Source organism: Lissotriton helveticus, chromosome 3_1, assembly GCF_964261635.1.
Source record: "Lissotriton helveticus chromosome 3_1, aLisHel1.1, whole genome shotgun sequence".
Taxonomy (NCBI): Eukaryota; Metazoa; Chordata; class Amphibia; order Caudata; family Salamandridae; genus Lissotriton; species Lissotriton helveticus.
In genome coordinates, this window is record NC_136061.1 from 201,459,922 (window position 1) to 201,476,075 (window position 16,154).

A 16,154-nucleotide genomic window follows, 5' to 3' on the forward strand; every position below is an offset into this window, starting at 1 on the left:
CGACGGTGCAGGGGTGTCTCAAGAACACCCTGCTGCACCCCTAAAAAAGAAATTTGGGGTCATATGGCGCACATAAATTTTGAAAACATTCCTTTACCTCAAAAACGATTTTCAACTCATAATTTGAAAACACTGCACATGGGGAAATGACTTAAAATGTCCTTAAGACACATAAAAGCATTTTTTGATTGCCTTTGCAGCATGTTTCAGTCACCTTTAACATGCCTATGTAACGGAAACATTCAAAATCTAAATTTGCCATGCACAGGTGGGAGCATATTTACAAGCAATTTGCTCCACAGACAAACTTCTTACATTGAAATGGGAAAAATAACATCAGAGACTCTCAATTACCTTATAAAGAAGCAGACACCATTATGTCCTTCTCATCAATATTAAAACCATTGCTTTTTCTCAAAAACGATTTACAAGTCATAATTTGAAAACACTCCACAGCTCCTATGCACATAAAAGCCCTGTCAGTACTAATACTTCACATTTTCTCCAATTACAATTTCTCAAAGAAACAAAATCTATTTGTGAAACACTTGAGACAAAGCAACATTTGAAAAACACAACTTTCTTCATAATTTTCTCCTTAAAGCACATTATTTCTATCTAAATTAAAGAAATCTTTTCTCACCTTAGCAAATACTTTGAGTTTCAAAACAGTCTCAGAAACACACCAATTTGTCTTCAGCAGAGCAAAAGGTATGCACTCCAGAGTCTGCAGCTATCAAAAGCACAGAAATGCTGTAATTCCTCACACATATCTCTCATGTCACCCAATCAAAACTCTTCCCTCACTTTTTTTCAAAGCAAAACCCTTCCCCCCTCTGCCCCCTCTCTGCTTTTTCTGCATAGCAACCACCTCTTGCAAGACCTCTCACACAACAATGTTGCAATTGAACTCTGAACTCTCAGTGCACCTGCATATCCAGAGCATTCTTTCATTTAATGATTTTTTCTTCGCCACTCAAAATACATCTTTCAACGAACTCATCCATGCACACTAACTTTCTGTTTTCAGCAATCAAAATCCACCAATCACTCTTACTGCTTCATTAACACAGAAACTCCTCAGTTTTTTTCATTTTACACTCTCATTTTTTCAACTGCCATTTCATTGCCACACTTCATCTGACTGCTGACCTTCTCTCACCATGTTTTCTGTCTGGATTGTTGGACATAGTTACATCTATTGGGCTCAAAGGTACACTGAAAACAGGAATTTACCTAACCTCAATTTACAAGATGTGGAAATTAAGTGGTTTGGCCACAGAGGATTAAAATGTCACCAATTGATACCATTGGTGAAAACCTTTATGCATTTGCCAAAACCTGACCTGTTAATTGTGCACTGTGGAGGTAATGATTTGGGCACTTTGACTGGGGTAGGTCTGGAAATGCTTTTAAAGGACACCTTTGAGCAATTGATGGCACTTTTTCCTCAGACTGCCTTGGTATATTCAAATATATGCCAAAGACAGAAATGGAGGTGGTCGAACCAATTTTGTCCACAAATTGAGAAATCGAGGAAGCATGTAAACAAATCTGTTTCAGCTTACATGAGAGACCATGGAATGGGCTCCCTGTACAACAATAACTTGCGTTACTACATGCAAGATATCTACAGAGGAGATGGAGTTCACTTCTCAGATGAGGGCAACAGAGTTTTCACTCTGAATGTAAGACTGTGCATTGGTACCTACTTATAAGTACCTAAATGTACCATAAACCCAAAAGCTCTTCTCAGAGCTACCCTACATCTGATCACTCACAATTATTATTTTACTCTAACTTTTTTCACTAATTTTCAAGAAAGTACGCTCCCCAGAACGCTTCCCGGTTCGCGAACCGGGCGCACTCCACGCAAAAAAACTAAAAAAACTGTATATTTTTTTTTGCCCTGCGAGACCCTTTCAAAGCCTCCACATCAAACCTAGGGGGTCAGGGACGATCTACTATGCCCCCTTATGGTCATTTGCCCCTTCGCTTTGGCCTCCTCTTGTCTCTCGATCCTACCGAGAGACAAGATGGCGGCCGCTACGGACTGTTTGGAATGTTTACAGACGCCGAAAAACCAATCAGCTTCGCAAACCTCCGTAACGCGAAAAGTACGCGAAGCGGAGCGCTGTTACAGATATATATCTTTTTTTGAACGTTAATTTCTCAAAATCCACTGGAGCACATATATTGAGACCTAGCAAAGGCACATCGGGCTACCAGTCCCTACAATTTTGCCAAGTTTCGTGCAAATCCATTCAGCCGTTCGATTATTATTATTTAATTTTTTTTTGCCCCGCGGGGCCCTTTTAAAACCTCCACATCAAACGTAGGGGGTCAGCGAGGATCTACTATTCCCCCTTATGGTCATTTGCCCCTTCGCTTTGGCCTCCTCTTGTCTCTCGATCCTACCGAGAGACAAGATGGCGGCCGCTACGGACTGTTTGGAATGTTGACAGACGCCGGAGAACCAATCAGCTTCACTTCACAAAGCTCCGTTGCGCGAAAAGTACGCGTCCTGGGACGCTGCCCGGTCCGCTGTTACAGATATATATCTTTTTTTAAACGTTAATTTCTCAAAATCCACTGGAGCACATATATTGAGACCTACAAAAGGCACATCGGGCTACCAGTCCCTACAATTTTGCCAAGTTTCGTGCAAATCCATTCAGCCGTTCGGGCTAAAAGTGAGGCCAACCGCCCTATGGAAATTAACATGGAAAAAACGCGTTTTGGGACCCCCCTTTTTTCTCGGCCCCCCCTTGACGAACCCCCCCAAAATTTTCAGGGGCTGCTCAGAAACAAAATGTGCCATTTTCCTGAAAATTTCAGCTAATTCCGTCCACAAACGCCAAAGTTATTAGACATAGAATTTTCAAAAATCCCATAGAGAAAAAATCCTAACTATATATACCTACTGGCGACCGCCAGTAGGTAATATATATATATATATATATATATATAAACGTTTTTTGATTTGTTAATATCTTTTTATATATATATATATATATTTTGTGGGTTTGTGGGACTGTTACTCACCTGTGCAAGTGGAATAAAGCTGTCTTCCATAGTTCCCCTATTGTTGGTCTCTTCACTGGATCTTCGGAAATGGTGTGGAATGTGGATATTTCAGCGCGTTTTCCAGTAACGCGCCAAGGGACCCCCGCTTCATGAAGTTGGCTCTGGATACTGGAAAAAATGGAGTTTATCCGGGGTACCGGAATCACCAGAGTCCCCCTGTGTGTTCGGGACATTTTGGCGGTGTAGGGGCTTCAAATAGCCTCACGCAGGGTAAGGTGCTGATTTCAGCCTTGCTCCCGTCCACGGCATATCCCGGTGACATCAGGGTGAAGCGGTTGGGGACATATGGAGACGGCGAGTTCCACAGACATGGGGTAAGGAGGCTGCCCCACAGCTAATTGGTGCATCCGCTCCACGCAACAACCCCCCGGACACAAACATGAACAATGCATGCTGGGACTGGTAGGCGCATGACTTACTAAACGACCTACCCAGGCTGTATGCGGTGGTATATACCTTTAAGGAGTGGTGCGCAGAGCAACCTATCAGGCGGGGGCAGGTATTTTACCTAAGAAACACGACCCTCCCTGAACTATTCAGACCCCTGGCGCTGAAGAAGGCGGAAACCACGCCGAAATGCATTCGCCTACTGCGGGTTTGTGGGATTGTTACTCACCTGTGCAAGTGGAATAAAGCTGTCTTCCATAGTTCCCCTATTGTTGGTCTCTTCACTGGATCTTCGGAAATGGTGTGGAATGTGGATATATATATATATATATATATATAACAATTTTTTTGATTTGTTAATATCTTTGGAGCCGTTTGACAAATCTTCGTGATATGTTCAAAACTAATGGCCCGTTCCTGTCTTGAAAGTTTTGGGGTGATTCATCAAGCGGGGGACAAGAAAAAAGGGGGTCCGAAACGTTTTTTCTCCATGTTAATTTCCATTGGAACCTTTATCGAGGCTACAGCCCGAACTGCTGATGGAATTACAACAAATTTGGCAGAGAGGTAGCTCTGGGTCCAGAGTACACTCTTTGCTTTAAATGGTGTAAATCCGTTCAGTAGTTCCTGAGAAATGTAAAAATAAAAAATATTGTTATCTGGTGACCGAGAAGGATTTGTGAACCCTCCTGATCATGACCTTCATTCTGACTGGCTGCCAACACTTCAAACCAAGAAGTGTTGGCAGCCATCTTGTGACTTTGTAAAATCGAGTCACAAGAAACAGTAAAAAAAAGATAAAAGACAAGAAAAGTGGGCAGGGTAGAAACACCCTGAACCCACAGGCCCCACAAAAGGATTTGTTCTAAAAGAAAATTGTCCGGAGTCACACTGGGTCCATGATTATGGTAGAAAGTCTTTATGAAGCTTAAGCCCCAGGGAGGGCCAGGTCCTGATGGCTATCAAAATGTATGTAGCGGGAGCCAGCGGGGGCCCCCACAACCCCGGGGACCGCCACCTTCCCGGGGCTTTGCTCATAATGTGTGAGGGCACTCGCCCCCCTGCAGCCCCAGGGACCACCACCTCACTAGGGCATTTCTTATTATGGGACAGTGGCCTCGCAGGACCCCCAAAGCCCCGGGGACCACCACCTCTCCGGGGCTATTAATGATAATACATGTGGGGGGAACTTTAGCCCCCCTATACTGCCCCAGGGACCACCACTTCCCCGGGGCACTTATTATTGAAATAGGGGGTTGTCATTGCAAACTCTGCTTTGCTTCATGGAAACCGAAGCAGGTTTTTCAACCAATCAGCATGCAGTATAAAGAGCGCTCCAATGCGTACAGGAGAAATGCCTCTGATGAAGTGGTACGTTGGCCACAGAAACGCGCCAGGCAGCACAACGTACTTGGATGGCTGGGGCGGGCTGAACCGTGATGCCGAATGGCAGACGCACTGTCGAGTGCATCTTGAGAAGCTTCGGCGTTTGTTGGATAAAATAAATAAAAATATATATATACATATATATATATTGTATTGAGGAATGAGTGGGTTTTCTCAATGTCACAATTGGTAATTTAGTGGGTGTGTGGCTGACTGTATAAGTGAGTAAACGTTTTTTAGTGAATTAATGGGTGAATGACTAATCTGTGTGAATGTCTACATTAGTCTGTCAGTTGGTGTTTAAGTGGCTGCATGGTTTGATGAGTAGGTAGAGGAGTATCTATATGGGTTATTTATTAGTTGTCTGAGTGCCGGTATGGGTGCCTGAGTGTCTGTTTGATTGGGTGAGGTTATTTGTGACTCACTGCATGGATGAGTGAGTGGGTGATTCACAGGGTGTATAGGTTCATGAGTGTGTCTGCGAGGGGCTGTATGGGTGACTGACTGTGCATATGGCAGTGTTGGTGAGTGAATGGATGTCTCTGTGGTATATGTGTAAGTAACTACATATGTGAAAGGCAGTATATGTGAGTGTTGGTGTTTATAAGTGACTAAATGTGAGAGTGAGTGCATGGATGAGTGTGTGCTTGTGTCAGTGATTGTAGAAGAGAGTAACTATATGTTACAATCTGCATGAATAAGTGAGGTGGTGTGTTTATAACTGTATAGGTGACTAAATGGTAGTGTTATTGATCCTTTGGTGGAGTGACAATGTGTTTGAGTAACTCTGTGGTTGACTGGCGGTGTGTGGGTTTCTGTATGGGTGTATGAGTGCATATGTCAGTGGCTGTATTGATGACTGTGTGTATGAGTGACTGTATGGGTTAGTGAGTGGTTGTATGTGTAGACCTATGAATCAGTGGGTGGGTATGTACCAACTGGTATTGATGTGTCTATGGTTTCGAGAATTCTAGTCTGTATTTTAGAGTGGGTGTATTTCATGAGTGATGTCACTGACCATGTCATGAGTGATGTAAAATGTAACATCATTAGCAGGGCATTGCAGGGGCGCGAGTTATAGTTAGCTCAACTAACTATAACAGCCAAATTTCCCTGGTTTTGTATAGGCCTGGGTAAAGCACTACGCTATGCTCACGTAGTTTGCGAAGTTTGCGCAACTTCGCACTATGGGAACTTCACGTAGCACAGTGCGAACACGCGTAGCGTAGCATAGTGCAGCGGTCATTTTTTGCTTGCTCGCAGTCCTCAACGTCAAGTTGGCGACCGCGAGCAAGCAAAATGACATCCTGGTTGAGACTTTTTCCTCGTTCACGATCATCAGCAACATCAAGTTGCCGATCGCAAGCGTGGAAAATAAACTTCCCTGTGAGACTCAACGTGGGGAGGTCTGGTTTCTCATTGCGAGTGGTCGCGTATGCTCGCGACCGCTCGCGATGAGAAACTACCAGTCTGCGTTGAGAAAGCTGCCGCTGGAGTAAAAATCTCCTTGAGCGGCAGAAAACTACAGCTCGCACTGTGCAAAATGCAGTTTTCAATGATTGCACAGTGCCGGATGCTTGTCCGTACTGTGCAATAATTGAAAACGGCATCCTGCACAGTGCGAACATGCTACTACGCAGTTCGCGTATTGCTACGCGTAGCTCGCGTAGTGCGAAGTGCACTTTACGTAGCTTCACTAAGTGCTACTTCGCAAACTATGCCCAGCCCTGGTTTTGTACGAGTGAAATGCCAAACTAACTATAACGTCCCTGAAACCTGTGGTTTCCTCAGTGAAATTCCAAGGGTTTTTAAATGCTCATGTTTTTTCCAGTGAATATATATATATATATACCATCGGAGAAATTGTCGTATATTTATATAGACAAAATATGCCGCACCGGGCGACTGATTATATGCATTGATGCATAATATTGTTATGTTGTACAACGCATGTCATATTTTGTTTCACAATATTTTTACCATGAAGCTCGACAACAGTTATCATTTAATCATTTGAATTTGTCAAAACGTTAAATTTGTCATGTATTGTATTCTATTGTTGGGCCAACCGGGGACAGATTAGTGCCTTGGGGCTCCTAATAACTAGTCGTGCACTCCAACCGTTCTAACATGTCAGCCAGAAATATTCATATTTATGTTATTTACATGTTGAAATTATTGGTTAACCAATTTGCCCCATGAGAATCATTCATGAATTGTTATTTACTATGGAGGCCCGTTTGTGACATTCAACAATACAGGCGACTAATTGTGTTTTATATTTTTCGCAGTGAAGTACTGTGCATTGGGCACCATTCCAATATGTCTGCCATGTATTCTCTTGTAGTCCGACCTTCATGTTTACCATTGGGTTGTAGCATGGAAACTTTATTTAATAGTTGGTGTTCCTGTGTGAAGGTACACGTGAACAAGCCTTTTTGGTGAAACGCGTTGTGTATTAAACTGCTTTCCTGATACTTTGGATCCCCTGTCGCCTTTCTGCCTGAGAGCGCAAGACATTCATTTTTTGAATTCACTTTGGATATATTATTGACCCGGACTGCTTCGCCGGTATCTGCGCCAACTTCCTTTGGGTTCCAGCACTCCAGAAGAAGCTGTTTGTTTTGTACCATATATATATATATATATATATATAATAATAAAAATAATGCCCAATGTTCCGCCAAAAGTTGCCGAACTGCCTTTTTCAATGCTTGCTGCCTTGAAAAAGGCAGACCGCCGAAACGCTTTTGCCTGCTGGATGACAACAGTCCGACAAACACGTTTCGGCTATAAGCCTTTGTCAATGTAATTTGGCAATGTATGCCCGAGAGTGTGCGATTCTTCTGTTAAACGCATTTATATATATATTCACTGAAAAAACCATAGGTTATAGACCATATATAGTTAGGAATTAGCATTTAGAAAACCTTATTTTACTCACACAAAACCATTGAAATTCCATATATAGTTAGTTGCACTAACTATATATCGCGCACCCGCAATCCACTGCTGATGATATCACATATTACATCATTCATGACATGGTCAGTGACATCACTGATGACATCACTGATGACATCTCAAATGACATCACTGATGACAACATCCAGTGATTATGTGTTTCTGTAAAGTTTAAATATGTTTTACATATTGAAGAATGAGTGGATGTATAAGTGTCTGAATGAAGGTTTTAGTAGGTGCGTGATTGACTGTATGAGTGAGTGATTAAATGCGTCTTACTAAATGCACGGGTTAGTGACTAAACTGTCTGAAAGTGTGCATCAGTATGTCTGTTGTTGTGCAAGCTGCTGCATGTGTTGATCAGTAGCTATATAAGTAGCTATATGGGTTATTGATTGGTTGCACAAGTATTTGTATGGGAGACTGAGTGTGTGTATGGCTGGCTGGGAGGTGTGTGACTCTGTGCAGATCAATGTGTACTTGTATCAGTGATTCTATAAGAGAGTAAGTATGTGTTAGTATATGTTTGAAAATGTAAGGTACTCTATGTTTAACTGTGTAGATTAGAAAATGGAAGTGTGATTGATTCTTTACAGGACTGACTAGGTGTGTGAGTAACTCCATGGATGAGTGGCAGAGTGTGAGTGTCTGTATAGGTGTATGAGTGCATATGATAGTGTTGTAAAGATGAGTGATTGTATGTATGAATGATTGTATGGGTGAATGAGTGAATGTGTGTGTAGACGTAGGAATCAGTGAGTGCGTATGTAGTAACACTTTTCATTGGTTCATTTCACTTTTGGTTTCCTAATGATGTAAGACTAGGTCATATAATCTAAAATGAACACTTTTCATTGGTTGAGAACTATTGTTTTTCCCAAATGATGAAAATCCCTCCTTCTTTCCTCACTCTGACTTTCATCATTGTGAGAGAAAGACCCTTTGTTACCAGTGAGCAATGGCTTCTTTAGTAGCTTCAGCTGGTGCTTCCCCACCACCTCCACCACATCCAAGGAAGAGTGGACCACCTGCTGAAGTTATAATTCAGCAAGAAGAGGAAGAAGAGGAACAGGACGAAGAGCACGAAGAGAGGCACTTTTTGCCTGAGGAGCCCAGGACGTCTCACCGGAAAGAAAACTTCATTTGGCAATTTTTTAAAATTCCCAAAGGTCAGAAAAAAGTAAATGCAAGATACGTAACTTGCCTTATATGTCAAGATAGACTGTCCAGAGGGACCGACAAAAAATACAGTTTCGGAAACTACACAATGCATCGCCATATGACTAGGTGGCATCCTAACAACTACAGTGCTGCACAGTTTCGTAACGACCTAGATAATCTCCCTATTATGGCCAGAAGATCTGTTGTACCGGAAGTAACGGGACCAGAGGGCAGGGAGATGGTGCCAAATATACAAACGAGATTTCGTGAAGTAAAACAAGTCTGCGTACATTGCAGTGGATTCATTTGCTACGGAGAAAGTAGCATCACTCTGATCAACAGAGCTATTGACAATCATGCTCATGTTTGTCCGAAACGCCCCAAACAATAAATTCTTTTTTTTTTTTGTTGCTCCTGTTGAGCCCTTTACAATGAATCGTTTTCGTTGCCCCCTCCAAAAAAAAAACCAAAAAAATATAAAACTGTTCAGAAAAATTCAAAAAAAGTAAAAAAATGTTCAGAAAAATAATAAAAAAAATATAAAACAACAAAAACAATAAAAAAAAAGTTCTTTTCAGAACTACCTCCCCGGTATTAAAAAATTGGTACAATATTTGGAACTGTGCCAACCTCTATTTCTCTTAGTTCGCTTCCCAGTTCGCTCGCCGGTACGCGAACCGGAAGCGAACCAAAAAAACAGTAAGTATAAGGGAAGGAAACAGACAGTTATGTTAAAAGAAAGACAGCTATAGAGGAGTAAACTAGAGATACTATTACCCGTAATCCACTGCTGATGATGTCACATATTACATCATTCATGACATGCTCAGTATGTATGGAAAGGGGCAGATTTATATTAACTAGCACATCCCCAGAGATGCACCAGTTAACGTGCACCGCTGCTCTACCACCCACAGTCTGCCGCATTTACAATCAGATAGGACAAAGCTGCATCAAAACCCTGCGCCTGCTTGAAGCAGGCATAGATCTTGACGCAGGTAGGCTGAAAGCTAAAGCAACAACTAAGTGTCATGTGCAGAAGTTGCAAAAAAGGAAAAATGGCGTTTAAACCAATCAGATCCATTCAGATAAACTTCTTGATCATCTTTGAAACATCTGTATGTGTATGGAAGCGACCAGACCTCATGAAGAAAACCACTACCTAAAGGTGCATAACGACCTATTGGTATATATTTCATACAATTTGAAAACTTATATAAAGCAAAAGGCAGCGTTATTAAACCGTGGATAAGGCACGTTGCCAAAGCAGCCAACCTTTTGGATTTATACTGGAAATGTTAAAGGAAGAATTATGGAGTAGGGCCTGTAAATCTTTAATGGACAACCGAGTAAAATTACTCCAACCATCATATTCCTCTAACTCCGGGATAGTAGGGGTGTTTAATTTTTTAGAAGTAGCCAATCCAAAGCATTTGGTCTGGGAAATTGTTTCATTCACAAACAACATATGATTTGGGATGAGATATGCACGGTGCAAAGCCTCAGTGCCTTTTACCTGCCAGGTTCGTGAACCCCAAACTGATGTAGATCCTGGATATCTTTACACCGTGTTAAGTTAGCATGGGCTCATTACCGGTTTAAACGCCATTTTTCCTTTTTTGCAACTTCTGCACACGACACTTAGTTGTTGCTTTAGCTTTCAACCTAGTAGTTCATCGTGGTTTACATGAGAATAATATGTTATTGCTCTACTATCTGCTTTGCTTGTTAAACTATATCTGTACAGCGACTGCTGAAGTTTCAAGAACAACACGATACAGAATTGTTATGAGGTCTGATCTCCACGACTTCATACTCATAACATAAGTGCAGCTTCTGCCAATTCTGGGCATGAGGCGGGTTTTATATTGCTTTGCCGAACACACATACACAACACTTGATGCGGTTCACATGAAGAGAGAGCTGGTGTATGCTGATGTGATTCCTTCAAATCTAAGACACTAAAGTATGGGCACGCCCTAAACCAACACAAAGAGACCTTCTTGGCAAATAATATAATATGTGTATTAGGGAGGGTCAGATATAAGCAGCCGCGGGCCGTGGAGGGAATTACGGTGAGGCAGGGAGGCGGGGAGGGGGAGGGGCAGGGTGGAGCCCACTCCACCCTGCCCCTCCCCCTCCCCGCCTCCCTGCCCCACCGTAACTCCCTCCACGGCCCGCGGCTGCTTATAAGTGTTGCTAACTCTTATTCATTTACAGCATGTTAACATACTGTCACCATTCGCTTTTTATGTACTAGTAACTATGCTGGTAATTTTGCTACTGATAATATGTGTACTTCTATTATCTAAGATACTACGCCTGAGAAGACGGCATTAGTAAATAAACATTTCAAATACACATGTGTTCTTCTTAACTCCATGTTCTGGTTTCTAAGAAATATATAACGACCGACTGTTCATGAGTTCCACGTATCCTGAGGTACTATAAGTTCATATTCTGGATTGTCTAAACATTGAGAGTTTGTTATATCCAATGTGACACTGTACCTAGCTTGCTAAGGGGTTTTTGATTACTAAGGTGAGTTTTGGGGCACCCTAATTCGCCGAGGTTCCAATCCTCTGTCCACAGTTCTGTGTGAGAACAGAAACCCTGCGACAGGGACACCCCTGAGCCTTGCTGGAGCTTCATCACACTTGCGATACAACTCCAGCAATGCGCCACCTTTACGGCACAGATACGTCACGCATCTGTGCTGTTTTTGCACCATGATGCGCCGCATTGTAAATGCAGCACACCATAGGTGACGGAACAGAGGCACAGAATGACTAACACATCCCTGGTGATGCGCCAGTCATCATAAATCTATCCCTATGCTTCTTATCTTGTTAGAGATGAACCGCCATATGTATCATCAAAGTTTTTTGCATTTCCTAAATAGCGAACTTTAAGGAATAAATAGCGATTCTTTACCATTCCTAGTTTGCGATGAGCTATTTGCTAATTACAAATTACCCATTCATTTCCATGCAGCAGGAGGCCCATAGGAATGAAGGTGCAATTTGCGATTAGCAATTACCTCATCGCAAATTACGAATTTTTCCGAGGGTGCAGGGGTGTCTCAAGAACACCCTGCTGCACCCCTGAAAAAGAAATTTGGGGGCATATGGCGCACATAAATTTTGAAAACATTCCTTTACCTCAAAAACGATTTTCAACTCATAATTTGAAAACACTGCACATGGGGAAATGACTTAAAATGTCCTTAAGACACATAAAAGCGTTTTTTGATTGCCTTTGCAGCATGTTTCAGTCACCTTTAACATGCCTATGTAACGCAAACATTCAAAATCTAAATTTGCCATGCACAGGTGGGAGCATATTTACAAGCAATTTGCTCCACAGACAAACTTCTTACATTGAAATGGGAAAAATAACATCAGAGACTCTCAATTACCTTATAAAGAAGCAGACACCATTATGTCCTTGTCATCAATATTAAAACCATTGCTTTTTCTCAAAAACTATTTACAAGTCATAATTTGAAAACACTCCACAGCTCCTATGCACATAAAAACCCTGTCAGTACTAATACTTCACATTTTCTCCAATTACAATTTCTCAAAGAAACAAAATCTATTTGTAAAACACTTGAGACAAAGCAACATTTGAAAAACACAACTTTCTTCATAATTTTCTCCTTAAAGCACACTATTTTCTATCTAAATTAAAGAAATCTTTTCTCACCTTAGCAAATACTTTGAGTTTCAAAACAGTCTCAGAAACACACCAATTTGTCTTCAGCAGAGCAAAAGGTATGCACTCCAGAGTCTGCAGCTATCAAAAGCACAGAAATGCTGTAATTCTTCACACATATCTCTCATGTCACCCAATCAAAACTCTTCCCTCACTTTTTTTCAAATGAAAACCCTTCCCCCCTCTGCCATTTCATGCCTTTTCTGCATGGCAACCACGTCTTGGAAGACCTCTGGTGTTTGCAAGTTCACACAACAATGTTGCAATTGAACTCTGAACTCTCAGTGCACCTCATATCCAGTGCAACTCTTTCATTTAATGATTTTTTCTTGACCACTCAAAATACATCTTTCAAACAACTCATCCATGCACCCTAACTTTCTGTTTTCAGCAATCAAAATCCACCAATCACTGTTACTGCTTCATTAACACAGAAACTCCACAGTTTTTTTCATTTTAAACTCTTATTTTTTCAACTGCCATTTCATTGCCACACTTCATCTGACTGCAGGAGAACCTTCTCTCACCATGTTTTCTGTCTGGATTGTTGGACATAGTTACATCTATTGGGCTCAGAGGTATGCTGAGAACAGGAATTTACCTAACCTCAATTTACAAGATGTGGAAATTAAGTGGTTTGGCCACAGAGGATTAAAATGTCACCAATTGATACCATTGGTGAAAACCTTTATGCATTTGCCAAAACCTGACCTGTTAATTGTGCACTGTGGAGGTAATGATTTGGGCACTTTGACTGGGGTAGGTCTGGAAATGCTTTTAAAGGACACCTTTGAGCAATTGATGGCACTTTTTCCTCAGACTGCCTTGGTATATTCAAATATATGCCAAAGACAGAAATGGAGGTGGTCAAACCAATTTTGTCCACAAATTGAGAAGTCGAGGAAGCATGTAAACAAATCTGTTTCAGCTTACATGAGAGACCATGGAATGGGCTCCCTGTACAACAATAACTTGCGTTACTACATGCAAGATATCTACAGAGGAGATGGAGTTCACTTCTCAGATGAGGGCAACAGAGTTTTCATTTTGAATTTAAGACTGTGCATTGGTACCTACTTATAAGTACCTAAATGTACCATAAACCCAAAAGCTCTTCTCAGAGCTACCCTACATCTGATCACTCACAATTATTATTTTACTCTAACTTTTTTCACTAATTTTCAAGAAAGTACGCTCCCCAGAACGCTTCCCGGTTCGCGAACCGGGCGCACTCCACGCAAAAAAACTAAAAAAACAATATATATTTTTTTTGCCCTGCGAGACCCTTTTAAAGCCTCCACATCAAACCTAGGGGGTCAGGGACGATCTACTATGCCCCCTTATGGTCATTTGCCCCTTCGCTTTGGCCTCCTCTTGTCTCTTGATCCTACCGAGAGACAAGATGGCGGCCGCTACGGACTGTTTGGAATGTTTACAGACGCCGAAGAACCAATCAGCTTCGCAAAGCTCCGAAGCGGAGCGCTGTTACAGATATATATCTTTTTTTGAACGTTAATTTCTCAAAATCCACTGGAGCACATATATTGAGACCTAGCAAAGGCACATCGGGCTACCAGTCCCTACAATTTTGCCAAGTTTCGTGCAAATCCATTCAGCCGTTCGATTATTATTATTATTTTTTTTTTTTGCCCCGCGGGGCCCTTTTAAAACCTCCACATCAAACCTAGGGGGTCAGCGAGAATCTACTATGCCCCCTTATGGTCATTTGCCCCTTCGCTTTGGCCTCCTCTTGTCTCTCGATCCTACCGAGAGACAAGATGGCGGCCGCTACGGACTGTTTGGAATGTTTACAGACGCCGGAGAACCAATCAGCTTCGCTTCACAAAGCTCCGTTGCGCGAAAAGTACGCGAACTGGAGCGCTGCCCGGTCCGCTGTTACAGATATATATCTTTTTTTGAACGTTAATTTCTCAAAATCCACTGAAGCACATATATTGAGACCTACAAAAGGCACATCGGGCTACCAGTCCCTACAATTTTGCCAAGTTTCGTGCAAATCCATTCAGCCCTTCGGGCTAAAAGTGAGGCCAACCGCCCTATGGAAAACTCAATGTTAAAAACATGTTTTGGGACCCCCCTTTTTACTCGGCCCCCCCTTGACGAACCCCCCCCAAATTTTCGAGGGCTGCTCAGAAACAAAATGTGCAATTTTCCTGAAAATTTCAGCCAATTCCGTCCACAAACGCCAAAGTTATTAGACATAGAATTTTCAAAAATCCCATAGGGAAAAAATCCTATCTATATATACCTACTGGCGACCGATATATATATATATATATATATATATATATATATATATATATATATATATATATATATATATATATCATAAATCAAATGTCTATTTTTGATTTCTTCAAGCATACATATTCATAATTTTTGGGCTAGTTGCTAATCACTTTCATATAAATATAATAGTATAAAACTATATCCTTAAAACTCTGTTCATGATTTGTACCACATTTTACTTTTTTTCTATAAAACATATTTAAACTTAAAGAAATATGAAATATTTATCTACAACAACCCATGCCATTGATTAGTTGTCCATATGCACTATAACTTATGATTTAAAAGGTGAATAATACCTGCTCAGACATACGATCACAGAATACTTTGAATACACTGATGCTCAGAATCTTCTCAAGCATCCCTGTAGGAAGCAGTTAATACAGTTGTGAGAGGACATTCCATGTCTTACTATGGAGGCAAGTATAGAGAGAAGAAGCTGAAGTTGGATGATATCGAGGAGCAGCTAAGATGACTGGAAATGCAGCCTAGCTGTGTGCAAACAGAGGAACAGTACAGGCAGGTTGAGATTGTCAGAAATACATTGAGGGGGAAAATGCTACTCTCTGCCTGCTATGCTTAGCTACATCCCTTAAACAGAATATAGGAAAGGGCAGATAAATCAGGAAAATTATTCTTTTGGCTTGCTAGTAAAGAAATAGAAACAAGGGTGATCCCTTGATACAGAAAAAACCTGACAACTGGTCGTGGATGCTGCTAAAATTGCAAATGTCTTTATGCAGTACTACCCAACTTTATATGTTAAGCAGTAGTACCTGCAGATAAAGCAGGAGTGTCACATAGCACTAGATCTTATCATGGACAAGCTGCCGGAAAGAGACCAAATGCAGCCTAACCTCCCAATTACAGCAGAAGAAATTCTCTGAGCTAACATAGTTGTGTCCTCTGGTAAGGTCGCCACCCAGAAGGATTCCCAGTGGAATTACTGCTATATTTACAGGTGCTGTTTGGGGGTCACTCACCATCGGCATGCTCCCGTAATATCTCATTAAAGTGATTCTGAAACCTGGTAAACCTCTCACACAGTGCTCCTTATACCAGCCCATATCATAACTAAAAGTTGTAGCAAAGCTTCTTGCCAAAACACTTGTCTCAAGACTGTCCAAAGTGATTTGCATTCT